The sequence below is a fragment of the Triturus cristatus genome, chromosome 3_1 (assembly GCF_964204655.1).
Source record: "Triturus cristatus chromosome 3_1, aTriCri1.1, whole genome shotgun sequence".
Classification (NCBI taxonomy): domain Eukaryota; kingdom Metazoa; phylum Chordata; class Amphibia; order Caudata; family Salamandridae; genus Triturus; species Triturus cristatus.
The window spans coordinates 181,664,603-181,680,933 of NC_140583.1; positions in this window are offsets into that span (position 1 = coordinate 181,664,603).

The window sequence follows — 16,331 nt, forward strand, 5'->3', positions numbered from 1 at the left end:
GTGAGTGAGTGCATGTGTCAGTGGTATATGGGTGAGTACCTGGTTATGTGGAAGACAGTATAGGTGAGTGATGGGATAGGTGAGTGAGTGTATTAGTGAGTGACTATATATGTGAGTGAGTACGTATTAGTATCTGAGTGAGTGAGTGTGTGTAACTGTATGGGTGAGTAAGTGGCTGTGTGATTGACTATATGAGTCAGTGAGTAGGTGTGCGAGTAGTTCAATGGGTGACTGACTCAGTATTTGAGTGGCAGTATGGGTGTATGAGTGGATATGTCAGTGGCTGTATGGGTGAGTAAGTGGATGTGTGTGTTGATCTATGAATCCGTGAGTGGCTGTGTAAGTATTGGTATGGGTGTGTGAATGGGTTTGAGAATGGTAGTGTGGTAGTTGGAGTGGGTGTATTAAAGTTTACATGGGGGTGTGAGTGGGTGTGTCAGAGATTCTGTGGATAATGTCATCAGTGATGTAATTGGAGATGTCATGAGTGATGTCACTGACCACGCATGAGTGATGTAATTTGTGAGGTCATAAACAGTACAGTGTGAGGGTGCGAGATATAGTTAGTTCACTAAATAGAATGGCTGATTTTCACTAGTTTTGTATGAGTGAAACCTGAGCCTAACTATAATATCCCAGAAACCTTTGTTTTTTCAGATATCTGTGGGGTCAGGGAATTCCTACCCTGCCTCCTTTACATTATTTCTTTACTTTTTGTGTAGGACTCGGCTTTAAGCCGAGTACCAAAATGGCTGCAAACACTTCCTGGTCGAAGTGTTGGCAGCATATCAAATTTAAGTTGGATTCACAAGCCCACTGCAAGGACTCACGTTCCCAGATATCTATATTTTTTAAACTTTAATATCTCTGAAACTATCAAACCAATTTACACCAACATCTAGCTTTTTGCCAAAATTGATGTCATTCCATTCAGGGGTCTGGGCTGTAGTCGTGTTCTTAAAATGAAAAATCCCTAGAGACACAACATGGGGAAAATCCTCTCCCCCCCCCATTTTTCTCAGCCCTACTTGAAGGATCACCCCAAAACTTTCAACACATCAGATTAATCCCAAAGGGGATTTCTTTTTAAACATTTCATGAAGATTCATCAAGCAGCGTCAAAGTTATTGGCAAAACAAAAAATGCTTTTCCTATGCATACTTCGGTCCATATATATATATATATATATATATATATATATATATATATTCACTGAAAAAACCATAGGTTTCACACACGTTATAGTTAGGAATTAGCATTTAAAAAACCTTGCAAATTCACTGAAAAAACCATAGGTTTCACACATGTTATAGTTAGCTGGACATTTTACTGAAAAAAAACCTATGAAATTCCCCCGTTATAGTTAGTGCAGGCAACTATAACTCACGCGACCGCAATCCTCTGCTGATGCTAATACTGTATTTAGACACTTATTTGCCCATGTCTTCTTCCATTAAATTTTAGCTATACATATATTACAAATATTTTTTTTTCATAAAGACACATATGTCATCAGCAGAGGATTGCGGTCGCGTGAGTTATAGTTGCCTGCACTAACTATAACGGGGGAATTTCATAGGTTTTTTATCAGTAAAATGTCCAGCTAACTATAACGTGTGAAACCTATGGTTTTTTCAGTGAATTTGCAAGGTTTTTTAAATGCTAATTCCTAACTATAACGTGTGTGAAACCTATGCTTTTTTCAGTGAATTTGTACGTTTTTTTAAATGCTAAGTTACTTTACGCCATTCGTGGCGTGCGCGCCCACTTAACGCAGTTCGTTCTGTGCGCGCACGGTGCGCTTCACGCACCGTGCGCGCACAGTGAGCACGCGGTGCGCTTCGCGCACCGCGCGCCCACTTTACGCAGTTAGTGCCGTGCATGCACGGTGGGCAAGCGGTGCGCGTAGCGCACCGCGTGCCCACGTTACGCTGGATGGGTCATGTACGCACGATGCGCTTCGCGCACCGTGCGCACATGGAGGGCATATTATGCGCTTCGTTGTGCAAGGTAAACTTTTACTTTTTCATTGCTTACATATGACATGCACAAATGGTTAATTTTTTTTTAATATATTTTTTACCGTACGCGTACGGTAAGCGTAATCGGCGATTTTTCGAAAAAAAATTTTTTTGACTTTTGGGCCTCGGGGGTTCTTTGGGGACACCTTCATCAAGGCTAGGTGGTTTGGAGCTGTCTAAACAGCACCTTTAAATGTTTTTTGCCTTTGTTTTTCCTCCCCCCCTCAGAGTGCGAGAGAGAAAATGGCGGCCGCCGCTTCCTGGTTTCGACCGATTCGAATGTTTACTAAGATCTAACAGCCAATCAGAATCGCGCTCGCGCACGTCACCGTACGCGTACGGTAAGCTTACGGTGCGCGCTCGGAGCGCGCTTACAGATATATATATTGATTTAAATGCTATTTTCTCAGGAACTACTGAACAGATTTACACCAGACCTACAAAAGGCACTTCCTTGACCTGAGGACTACCTCTCTGCCAAATTTCAAGTAACTCTTTTCAGCCGTTCGGGCTGTAGCTTGGACTAAAGGTCCTATGGAAAAATGCATGGGGAAAACGCGTTTTGGGACCCCCCCTTTTTCTCAGCCCCCGCTTGACAAATCCCCCCCGAGACTTTCAGGGAAGGAGCGGAGCGCCCCACCTATTTTGAAAATTTCGCGAGGATTCGTCAATCGGCGCCAAAGTTATTCCAAATAGAATGTTGCGGATTTCCTATGGAAACACGATCCTAACTATAACTATCTACTGGCGACCGCCAGTAGATAATATATATATTTGTCCCGACAAGAAAAGAAGGTGCAATTGTCAAATTCTCTACATCAAACGAGTTGCATTTTTTTAAAGGAAGATCAACGCAAAGATTTCAAAGCGGGAAGGGGATGAGGAAGACCCATAAGAGGAGGCAACATAGGAGGGGCGTCGAAGGGCAGAGAAGGAATATGAGAAGACTCAACAGAGAACGTTACACGCAATCAAAAGAAGAACAAATAAATAACAACAATGCTACTGTTATGAATCTTAGCTCCACTGACCTTAAATTAAAACATTAGAGTTGGGACTCTCCTATTGCTACAAGAATAGTTTTGAGTACTCTAGCACTAGAATTTATCTGTACAAATTTATAAGAAAACTGAAATTAACTAAAGTACATACAAAACGAAAGTCAGCTACCGGATCGATGGGTGCTACAATGGAGCACACGTGTACCACCTATTATGGATTAAATATCTGCGCCATATAGTAAGTTACACAGAGATTTGCCAGTAACAGATGAGGACATCTTGGAGGGACTTGTTAGCCCTGCAAGAAGCTGGGAGGGTGGACATCAATTTGCAGACCACACAGAGCTCTGAGAGCCCCAATGTATTGATCAAAGGAGGAGGTATCACCCCGTTCAGATCAAGATCCAGAAATATTCCAATTAAAGAAAGCACTTTAAGGCTCTCCCTTGGATAGAAGAAAAATCAGGGATACCAAACCAAAAAGTGTGATTAAAAGTTTTCCTGGGTATCTCTGAAAGTGCTTTATCCCTGGAGTACCGAGATGATTAGAAATGTTGTGTGCGATGCCCAAGGAGAACTAGTACTCCTGCACAACAGTGATCAATATGTTTTTGTCAAGTAGCCCGAAATGTGGTTCACGGCATACATCAGGACCTGGTCCCTACCATGTACAGATAATCCATACATTCATCATACACCTCAATCATAAAGAATACTTGCTGAGAATAAGTAGTAATGGTTTCCCTTTGATATGTAGCCTTTAATTAACGTAGAAAAAAGGACATACACACAGGACAAAATTAAAAAGGACTGGAATAAAGGTTAGCAGTTTTGGATTCTACTCACTACTGCATGCTCAATGTGAATCATGACATTGCAAAGGCAGGTTTGTAAACAGTAAAATCAAGTTACATTTTGTACTCAAAGCCACACACACATCTTTCTTTTTTTATTTTCTTTCCCTTCCCTCTTTCTGTGATTCCAATTTGGCAGTCACATATTTAGGTGGTACTGCATAGGTTTTGTTCTTTGAAATGCTCCTTTATGTTTAGTTTCCTTTCTCTATTGTCTCCCTTTGTATATTTGTACTCTGTATGTATTAAAACAAAAAAATAGAAGAATGCCACTTCATAGCAAATTTAGATTTTTATTTTCTGCGCAAAGTAAAAGAAGTAAACTGTGTTGAATGTAGTGAGCACTGTAAGAATGAATTGAAATATGAACTTATTCTGTAATCAACAATAGTCAGAAAACAATCACTGGCCCATGTTGCTGAGTCATGATGGAACACGCATAGGTAACACTGAAAGGACAAGCACCCACTGGGGTGGGGGGGAACACTGCATGAATGAACACAGAATCCAACACAGTCTTCACCGAGCACCACACTCACTGAAGGCAACAGTAGTTGGGTGGGAAGTGAACAGACGACAGAATAGGGAAAGTCAAATAAAAAGAAATAAAACCACTTACCTTGCGCTCGAGTCAGCGATGTGGCAAGCGCAAGGTAAGTAGATTTTTAAATATTTTATTTTACTATCGCTTCCCGTCGTCTGTCCACTTAGCGCCCCGCCCCGTGGTTGCAGTTACCTGTGCCAAACGCGCCTGAAGTAATGGACCTCTGCTGACTGCATATTCATCGTGTGTCCTTCAACTACATTTGAAAAACATGTTGGTGACTAAACCAAGAGAAATACAAGTAGAGGACATAAAACACTTGAAAATGACATGAAAATACCATTTGCTCAATAAAGAATTAACAGAATCTTCACAAATCCTTCAAAGATATAAGATAATTTGCCTTGTTTGCCACAAGGTATACATGGTTTAGAGCCAAGGATATTTTTCTGACCAGACTGGGACACCATTAGATGTGCAATATCTTAAGCTATGATTTGCAAGGGGCAAAATTAGGTTACGTTTCGCATTAGTCCATTTTCATCTTTTTTAATAGAAACGTGATTAAGTTATGTGTGTGTAGCCTACACTACCACATAAAAATACAGAGAAAAGTGGAACTTGCAAAGAAAATGAGGAAAGATCTGCTTACAAATTAGGATAGTGAAAGAGATCCACAGAACGGTTACAACATACCTACAGTGAGATTGAGAGACCATAATATGGATGAACAGAAAGGGAAATGGGAGTAACAGTGGTGGAGACAGGATATATGAGCGTCGCACACAGAAACATTAAGGAGATAAAGGTTAAAAGATAGAAAGAGTACACAACTAATAGAATAAAAATTGCCACAGAAATATCCATAGATAAAGTAAACGCGAGACTCACAGAAAGACAATGGCAAACGAAATCCCAGAGAAAGAGTAAAAGAGGGAGCCAAAGAAAGGTTTCAAGAAAAAGGCATGTAACGAAATAAGCTACCAGAGAGTGACACAGAAAGATTAAGTTCAAAATACAGATTACCAGAAATGTTCAAATATAGAATGACAAGAGAAAAAAAGCTCAAGGGGAATACCATAAAAAACAGAAAAGCCAGAAGATATACCAATAAAAAAAGGTACAAGAGACCCCCGTTACAGGAACTAGAAAAAATTGGAAGAAAGAAGCAAACAATGTGAAAGGTTAAAATAGACCAACATGAAGAGAAAAGTTAAAAAAAACACTCAAAAAAGAGATTTACACAAAGGGAAATATAACAAAACAAGGGGCTAAAGAGAAATTAATAGAAAGGATATGAAACACACAGAATGGAAAAGGAGAAGAGTGTTATATAAAGAGGAAGGATAAAAATGGTACGGTGAGAAATCTCAAGAACTCACCAGAAAGAGAAAGGTAAATAAATAAAGACCCTTATAAAGAGAAATAATAATGGCATGATCAAAGAAAAGTTAAAGAGAAGGCGAACTCAAGAATATTCTATTGAGTTCGCTTTATCTTTTGCTATGAAGAATGAAAGGGGTTGTTAACTATAAAACAACCTATTTGTAGAGGGGAACGTTTACAGGAAATACAAACAAATAAAAAGCATAAAAGTGAGACTCGCAAAAAGAAAATATAAGAAAAGATAATGATGCACAAAAGAGAAAGGGTAAATGTGTTATCTGTAGAAAGATGAATAGTTAAAGAGTTATTCCAGAAAGAAAATAGCTATACGAGAGAGCCACATAACTCAAAACTTAACATAAAGACCACTTCAAAAGAGAAATTCACAGAAAGAGTATGTTCTCATTCTGTGAGAACGAGAAAGATAAGGGTTAAGCCAGGTATGAGGAAACTTTAATTAATGCACATGTATTGGAGCTGAAGACTGACAAACATATAGACCATCGTTCAAGCAAGGTAAATCTGGGTTGTGTGAACTCCAACTAGTAAGACAAGTTCTGACTTGCAATCCAGGTGCTCAAACTGAAGTGGACTTCTCTGCAGCATTTGATATTGTAAACTGTTGGACTTGGCCCTTTTTGCAGGGTCATCCCTAAACTTTTTGCCTTCCTCCTGTATTTTTTCTGACCTGTTGTTGGCTGTTTTATGACTCTGGGCACCTTACCACTGCGGACCAGTGCTAAGGTGCATATGCTCTCCCTATGGTAAAATGTATACATTGATTGGTGTCCATGTTTGGCTTATTCGGTTTACTATCAGCCCCTAGTAAAGTGCACCAGGAGTGCCAGGGCTTGTAAATGCGAATGCTGCTGGTGGGCCTGCAGCGCTGGTTGCGCCACCCACAGAAAGCGGCCTTGTAAAATGTGTCTAGGGTCTGCCACCGCAGACCCTGTGCGCGGTCTGGGACCGTCGCGCTGACTGCGCAAGTGCCCCCACTTGCCAGTCCCTAAACCTTCCCTTACCTACATATTAGCCACCCCTCTGGTAGGCCCAAGGGCAGGGTGCATTGTAGGCATAAGGTAGGACATGCCCTGATGTGTGTGGCATGTCTTAGTAGTGAATTACAGCCTTTTCGTTTTTCACTATTGAAGGCTACCTGCTCTCCATAGGCCAGAATGGGCTGCTGGAGTCACTACACGCTGTGACCCCAGTGGACTCAGAGAGCATGGTAGAATGTCAAATTTGGTATGCCTGAACTCAGAATAATAAAATACTTCTTGTAGTCAAGTTTATTTTAATATCCTGGGTTTGTAAATACTACTTTTAGAAAGTTAGTATTTACTGACCTGGCCATTCAGTCCGCCTCTGCTGTGTGTATGTGTTCTGCCTGGCAACAGTAAGGAGCAGGGTTGGGGAATCCCCAGAGACAGGTTGGCTGCCAGGTGGTGGGTAGAGAGGTGACACCTGGATGGGTGGGAGGAGTACACCTTGACTCTTGAATAGACCTGTGCTCTGCCACCACAAAGCCGGCGCCGCCCCCTGTGGAGCGACTGATGTCTCTGCCCTGCTGCTGAAAGGAAAGAGCATTGTCACCATAACAAAGTGCTCCAGAACTGGACTGAGCCAGGCCCAGGCCCCCTGGCGCTAAAGAACAAAAGAATCATGGTATAAAAGTAGGAGCCTGGCTCCTAAGAAATCAGAATCCTGTTTACCACAAAGAACCTCTGCCCGACTAGAAGGAGAAGAAGACGCTGGAGGAGCTGGCCTGCTGCTTGCCTTGCTGAGAAAGGAGAGGAAGAGACTTACTGAAAAGACTTTGCTACTTTGTGCTTGAACATTCTCCAAGGGCTTGATCTGAGCTTGCCCCCTGAACTGAACCCCAGGACCAGTGGGTTCTCTGTGCTTTTGCTCGTCCTCCAATTCGAGCCGTGTGTGCATCCCGCTGGAAAGAGACTGCGCCCCTCATCGCCCCTCCTAGGGCCGTGACACTCAGAAGCTTGCTTGCCTCAAACCCGTGAGAGCCCCGCTCCGTCCAGAGCCGCTCTCTGTCCCCGGGCCGGGCCGCCTGCATCCCTGTCACCGCCCGCTACTGGAGCGCGCTGACCGCGCTATCACCCCTCCCGCCGGAAGCCGTCCGACGACTGCGATCTACACCGGGTCATCCAGCTGCACTGACCGTGCCCTGCGACCCCGCTTCGCTATCCCCGGACATCTCAGGCCGCGCCGCCCCCGCTGTGGAGACCCTCCGGCACCGCCGTGCTAAAGGGTCGCTGGCCGCGCCTGCCTACGTGCCCACACCCGCTGATCGAGGACCCAAGACACTTCTCAAGCTGAGAGTCGCACCGACCTGTGCCGACTCTCCCCATCACTGAAGAAGTTCCAGTATCGGGCTCGGGGCCCGCAACGCCTTATTTCCCCGTTCGCCGGAGTCGACCTCTGTAAGTACTGGAACCACAAGTAACATTTGCAAGAGACTACAAAGTATCCATTTGAAACTACGAACAAAGAACATTTGCCTGCTGTACAACCTGGTGGCATAGCGAAAACGTTATTGGTCTTGTGATAAGTCTGCTGAGAGATATATACCTATTTTTACATAAAGAAGCGTATTTTTATATACATCCAAGTCTGGTGTCCGTTTCTGGGGGGATTGATGTATTTACTGTGTGTATGATTGTAAGTGCTTAACCAACAACGCCTGAGGAATCGCCTTGGCTGCTCACGCCACGCACCTAGAGGGTGAGCAAGGGTCATTCGCGAGGGGTTATCCTGCGCCCTGACGTGGAGGAGAGGGTTCCTGCTTGACACAAGGGCAACCTTGCGCCAACCAGAGATCCCCGACTCTAACATAAACCATCAGAAACTTTTGCAAGTATTGGAGGGGGTTGGTATCAAAGGGAAAGCGCTGGCTTTACTAAAATCATTTGTCTGGTCGGGAGCAATTTGTGGCTCTTGCTGATTTCAAGTCGCCATACTTCACGCTGCCATGTGGAGTACCACGGGACTCGTCATAGAGCCCTATCCTTTTTAATATCTATGTAGTGCCACTGGCTAGGCTAATAAGATCTCTGGGTTTCTCTGCTATCTCGTACGCAGATGACACTCAGATTGTGGTCTCAGTGTCAGGTTCTCCAGACGATACAGCGGCACAGTTCCATACCTGTCTCTGTCCGGTAGGGGAATGGATGTCTTCGAATTTTTTGAAGTTGAACGCTAGTAAGACTGAAGTCTTACTTTTAGAAACCGCACAAACTTTTGGACCCCTGTTCTGTGGCCCGCAGAATTAGGGTCGCTTCCCAATACCAAAAAAAAAGGTCAAAAACATAGGGGTCACATTTGACTCAACGCTCTCCTTCGAGGGCCACGTCAATCAGGTGACATCTGCCTCCTTCTACACCTTAAAAATACTGAGAAAGATTCTTCCATTCATCCCAGTTGAGTTGAGGAAATTAGTGGTTTCGGCACTTGTATTATCTAGAGCCGATCACTGTAATGGTCTCTTCATGAACCTTTGTAAAAAATGCCTCAATAAGTTGCAGATAGTGCAAAATGCTGCAGCGTGCTTATTGTTGAATATCCCGAAACATAAATCGGCCTCCACAGCGCTTAAATTGCTTCACTGGTTGCCAGTGGAAAGGCGGATTGAGTTTAAGGCTCTCTGCATTGCGTTCAAAGCCACACATGATAAAGGGCCATCATTCTTCAAACAGAATCTGTTGCCTTATGTTCCTGCCCGCCAGCTTCGCTCAGCACGCGCTCACAACCTGGTAGTTCCAAGGTTTAAAAATTGCGCCTGGGGTGGCAGGAGCTTTCTGGTAGGCACGACCAAACTTTGGAATTCACTTCCGGTGCGGCTAAAGGAAGAAACTCATCTGTTGCCATTCAGGAAGGCATTAAAGACGTGGCTTTTCAATCTTTGAGGCTGCTTTGAATTGGTCCAGTATGTTTTGTGCGGAGCAAGCGCCATGATACCCATGGGTGAATGTTTGCGCTCTATAAATTTCCATTTCATTTCAGAATATATCTCAGTTCAGAAACAGAAAACTGGTGGTGAACAAAAACATAAAAAACAATGAAAGCCTGCTTGGTCAAAGAAATAAAGGATTGTGTAGTCTAAACATTACATGAAACTTGCCCCTTAACATGGAACCATTTCACATAGTGTTTTCTATTAATTCGCCACTTGGCAAGCTGGAACCCGTGCTCCTCAATGATCTAGTCAGTGGTTCTGGTTATGCAGCATGAGCGGTAAAGAGAAAACTCATTTCACAATCACTAAATATCAAAGTATGCAATCAACTAAGTAAAAACTCAGTTTGACAACTAAACTCTGGTTACTTTGTTTATTTCAATTTCTGAAACAGATTAATATACACCAGTCTAAGTAAGCTTTATGGTGTAAACGTTCAGAGTAAATAGGATGAAACGAAATCTCCGGAAACAATTTACCCAATATAAGAAACAACTAACTCAATGACCGCAACGTATGTTATCAGAAGACAAAAAGTCAAGTTGGATTGCATCAGATTTCCATTTACAAACCCCTACAAAACCCTTACTATCCCTACACTATCTTAAAGCGGAAACCCTAACCTAAAACAAGGTTCAGTAAAAAGTAAGAAAAGGTGTCAGCCGTTAGAGCCCTACTAAGAAGTAATCCAACTTGGGTCATGTAGCATGAAGCCACAAAGCCAGAGATGAGGTCTGTACCTTGAGGCATCCTAAAGCAAAAGTATCAGTACTAGGAAGAACAACTCATTCTCTCAACTAATGGAACCTTGTCCACCTGCAGTGCGAACACAATACACATGCGCATTACATACTCCAATGAAAGCAAATTCAAACATTAGCTGAAAAATGAATTTGAAATGCATTTCAGACCTACAATTAAGCTAAATTAACAACGTACAATTTACATATTGTGTGCCCTTCTGCAAGCAAATAAGCCATGCTTTCAGCATATACATCAACATGTATAAATGGCAAATCTTAAAATATTAGTGTCACGAGAGTAATATTAAACAAGTCGGTAAACATGTAGTTTGTTATCCCTTAACACAATATTAATACACACTTTTGTCAGTTAAATTTCTAAAGTACACAGGAGATTTGCGTTAATCAAGAGGATTACTTGAATATCTCGTAGTCCTCTTTCTTCTTTTCATACATTAGTCACACAGAATTAATGCGTGTGCAGACTAACTGTGATTATAACGCATTACAATTGTCAATTCTAAAATGGGTTCAAACTACTCCCCTCCAATCCATACTCTGACGGTGTATGGCGTATGGAGCCATCACCAACCTTTACCATGTGATTCGAGCCCTGTGAATCTGTGGGGATGAGATTTGTTGTTCAAGTTAAATCGAACCATATATTGTACTCCATGGGGCATTGAAATCAAGACTAAGGATGAGGATGTTGCATTTAAATTGGCAAATCAATTAATCAGGGGTTGGTAAAGCGCAACAACTCACCTGTGAGGGTCTTAAGACACTGGGGAGTAAGGGGGGGTGGCTCCGTTGAGTGCTGGGGTCATCCAAATAGCTAGGTCTTGAGGTCCTTCCTGAACTAGTGCATCAAGATCTGGGTGTTTCATTGTTTCCCCTAACGATCGAGGAGCTGCTGCTAGACCTCAGAGAAACAGTGGCAAGTGCAGTTTAGGATTTTACGGTAAAGGACATTGGGCTTAGTAAAGGAGTTTAGCATGTCCTTATACAAATTAAGCATAATGCAGAATACCTGAGAACACCACACTACAATTTGACACTCAAGACAATTGCTGGGATCACGCCCGTGATCAAGTCCATGATTGAGCAAGGTAGTTTAAGGGAGATCCTGTGTAGTCCATGCAGCTCTCTCATTTTGGGCTTACAAAAGCCTAGCGCATAGTGCAGGAACTCCACAAAATAAACAATGTAGTTGTTACTCGTTGTACCGCGGTACCGAATCCATCTGTGACACTGTTTCAGATTCCATGTGAGGCCGGAGGGTTTACTGTTATTGATCTCTGCCAAACCTTTTTCACGGTCCCCTTGCATGAGAACAGCCAATTTTTAATCATGTTTCGGCTGGGGGATCGTGTTTTCACATGATAACGTATCCCACAATGGTACACGGACAGTCCTTACTCTTTAACCAGATTTTGAAGCAAAAAACTTGAGCCACTGGTCATTCCTTGTAATTCGGTCCTGGTGCAGTACATCGATTACCTCTTGGTTGTCTCGAATACTCAGGACGCTTACAGAATCAATACCATTGCTTTGTTGAACTATCTGGCTGAGAATGGACATGAGGTGCCCCCAAGTAAGTTGCAGTACTGTCTGACCGAGGTCCTATATTTAGGACATTGAATTGCAAAGGGTGTCAGAAAAGTGTCAGCAATCATGCAAATGAATCCGCTGTGTACACACATCTGTATCAGAGGCGGAGGCAACTATGGATGCATTATTTACTGCAAAGAAATGTATGCATGTCAACATTAGCTTTCTGTTTTCATGCAGGTCCTGCAAGACTTCATATGTCCACTTGGTTTCATGTCCATTTATAGACTTTGCTTGTGTAACTGCCGTACTCAGATTCTGGAAGCATATTCACTGGAATGGCCACATCCACAGAGACGTTAATGCTGTGCCAAACATCATCAGCATCACAATCCTCACATCTTGCAGCACCTCACTGTCCATTTTGGCAAGAAGGAATCAGGAGAGGGATGAGGTCCATTCTAGTGTGTGTTGGGAACAGCTGGATTTTTCTTTCTAAAGTGAGCACTGAGGGACCTTTGAGGCAGGCAGAGATAGTTAAGCAGGTCGTCTCCATTACTGAGTGCAAAACTTGATGAATTTCCTTTCTGTTGTAAAACTTCCTATGAATCAGTTTATTGTTGCCTCAACAGTAATCCGTAACAAAGTCATAAAAAAATATCTTCTTACTGAGGATATCAAATAAAAGACTGCCTCGATTGTCATGCAAGAACACAAATAAAAGAAACAGAGGACGTAAAAACTGTCTGCGCTGATATTTTAGGGCATGTTAAATAAATAGAACCTGGTAAAAATCTTGCAAATCCATTATTACGGGAGTACACATAAATACATTATAAGGCACGCTTTCTCGTTCTTCTGGTAACACTCTTAGCAGGAGGGAATTTGCTCTTAGATTGCGGTTTGATTCAAGATATGGTTGAAGTTTTTGATCTGCGAAAAGCTAGTAATTAGTCTGAATTTGTCTGAGTGAGAACTCTGTTCTAAATCGAGTTTCATACTTACCGTAGAGACCAGCTCCTTTAATTTTATTATCAGCTGACCTAATGTCAAAGTTATTAAGTAGGCCTCAGAAATCCCAGAAAGGGTGAGAGTATAAGAGAAATACTTGCAGAAAGAACTCAAAATCTCCATCGCGCCAAAATCTCAATATGCAGTTAAGTAATACTCTAAAGAGAAGATCAGCAAAAAGCCCCAATAAATTACTGCCACGAGTTCTGCTACATGGGTGCCACTGAGGCCAAATTCCAATTTCATAGCATGAACTGATATCAAAGAGATCAGATACCACAATTTACACAGAATACCTCCTTCTGTTAGGTTAAAGAAAGACCAAGAACTAAAATGAATAGTTTTAATTGCTTGGGAGAAGCTGCAAGAGATTTCGTTCCATAGATGGCAATCAAGTTATTGAAACGTCTATGACCAAGAGAAATATGCAAAGCCAGTAACACATTTACATGGGACAGGGCTTGCCTGCTAGATGTGAATATATTATTTAACCCTTAAATTAGAGGAGAACATTCTCCGAAGAAAGGAATACGTTATCACAACTTATAGTTGTTCACATGATAGTGACCAACTAAACTTACTTTGTTTTCAGTATTTCTTTCTCCTATATACTATTAGCTTTACAAAAGGCATTCTGAGACATCACTGTAAGCTAGTGAGACAATTGTAAAGGATTTTGTGGGGTTAAATACAAAATGACATCATCTGTGTATAACAGGAAGCATAATGAACGATCATAGAATTTGGGTATATTGCCTGGAGTAACTAACATGGCAAATTATAAATTTAAAAAAGAGAATTCAAGCGGAGCAAGCAGGCAGCTTGCTTCAGGAAATTTTTATGCAAGTTGTTGAAGAAAGGGCATGATGCCTACCTAACAGGACCTAGCTTCAGGTGGAAATATGAAATGTAATAATCAGCTGCAAGAAACTAGAGGAAATCCCAAGGGCCGTTGATTTTTGTTCCATAGACTGGGTCTGTCAACTTGGTTAAGGAACACAGCTAAGTAAAACAAAAGGGCAGAGTTCACTAACCTACCCCTCAGGTTCACATATTCATCAAGTACGACTTGTACAGTTGCAAAATTATTTAAAGTTTGGCAATTGGATCTAAACTCATATTGTGTAATCCGAATATTATTATTATCAAAGACCCAGGACTGCTATGTTCCAATAGACTAATTGCAAAGATCTTGCAGACTGAGTGGTACGAATACTTCCAGTCCAAACATCCAGGATGTTTCCAGGCTGATGGCAACAGATTACTAAATATTTACAAACGGTAGAGGTGGTCTCACTGGTAGCACATCACTCTTTATATGCATTCAATGTGAACTTTATAGTATTGATGCCCCTCAAGGTTAGATGCCTACACCCCACTACCTAAGGTGTAAATCCACTGTGGTCCTCAAAGAACCCGGTGTAAATGTCAAACATGAAGATAACCTCGGCACTCTGATCAATTCAATATTGTTTCATAGATAGTTCATAAATCAATGTCGACAATCAGAAAACTATTTTTGACTTGTTTAATGTAATATAAAATATGGAACATACAAGTTTAGCAGTGTACTAGAAAGCAAAGAATTTCGATAACATTAGATTTCACAAATGGAGGGCACAAATCAGTAATCCTCCTGTAGGGCGTTGGACCAGCAGCCGACACGGATTTCGTTACAAAGTAACTTTTTCAAGGCTTAAATGAATATTGAATATGGCTCAGAAGTATTCCATACTTGTTCAAGGTCTTCCAATTAAAAGATAACCATTTGTCTATTAGTCTGTTTGATATCTCTTGCCCGGAACGGAAGTGACAGCACACACTTTCAGTGAATCCAAATAGTTGCCTTCAGAGGCTAAGATGGCTTACATCTTAACGTATCGTATGACAACACAATTTTTTGTACGTTAATTTTGATAGATGAAGTAAAAGGGTTTTGATATATCCCTGTCCGTGCGAAGTTCCGCCGTATGAAGCGACCGTCCCGAGTAGGTCATCTTCATGTTTGGCAACAGATTACTAGTTATAATAAATATTATCACAAAAGCGAAGGCTTCTTATTTTTTAGAACTGTTATAAGAATATGGTCAGGGCACATAGCCCCAGAGGATCTGGCTCCATTTATAAAATCCATGATTTTGTTTGGTATTGAAGATGGCAGTCAATGGCATTCCCGACTTAATATAAGATAAGTGGTCTATCCACTCCTGAACAGGTGCTTTACAACCAAATCTTTTTGAGATTATACTCAAAAACTTTCTTGCAGATTGGGGGCGTGGCTAGTGGCCAAACATGGAGGATGAGTGCTTGCGGAGCTCCGCAGCCCGAGCCGCTCTGCCGATTAATCCGACCATCATCCGCTACAAGTTTTAGGGAAGAGACTGCACTCCCTGCTTCCTCAACCTGTTTGGCTCCTGTGGTCTGAGTTTGGAGGAGATCGTGCCAGGAATTGTGAGAGGAGACGACGTGGCCGTGGTCGGGGAGGGGACAACAGGCCCGGCGCTGCCCGGAGCAGCGAGAAAGGCAGAGAAAACACCGGACAGGTCGAACGGATCGTGGAGGGGCCTGCACGGCGTCAAAGTGCTGGTGGGAGTGGGGCTTGGTGCTCCACCAGGAGGCTCATAAGGGGCCTTACAACATCGCAGCGCCCGCGGTCCGGCCGGGGAGCCCTGATCAGAGGTCGTGTAGCAGACGTGGCCTGGCAGTGTGGATCTGCATGGTGGCGCAGCGGGGCCCCCGACCCGGCTGGGAGACGTTACTAACACACTGAATTATAACTGGGGCTCTACCGGACTGACGGAGGAGACCGGTGCTCAGCCTACAGGTCCAGAGAAAGATTTTGGCGGACTGGTGATGCCTGGACTGCAGGCCATTCAAGGAGAGGTGAGGAGGCCGAGTGGGTGGGGAAGAGAGGAGGCCCTGAATCTTTTGCCTCGCTGCGACCATGGCCTCAGGAGCAGAGGCAAGAAGGGCCTCCCCACCGCCCTTTTCAATAGTCAGACTCACTCTGTAGGCCAGACGCAGGATAGGTGCAGCGAATCAGGCCAGTGAATGGGAACAGCCACGCAACTTCGGTGATGCGGGGCTAAACCAGGGGATAAATAAGGAGGAAGAGAGACTCGGTGAGACACGGGAGGTCTCAAGCATTGATGAGACAACCACTCAACTGAAGAGGCAGGTAGCTTCTTTGCTCCAGGACAATGTCACTATGCAGGCTCGATTGGAAGACATGGAAGGGAGATTGAGACGT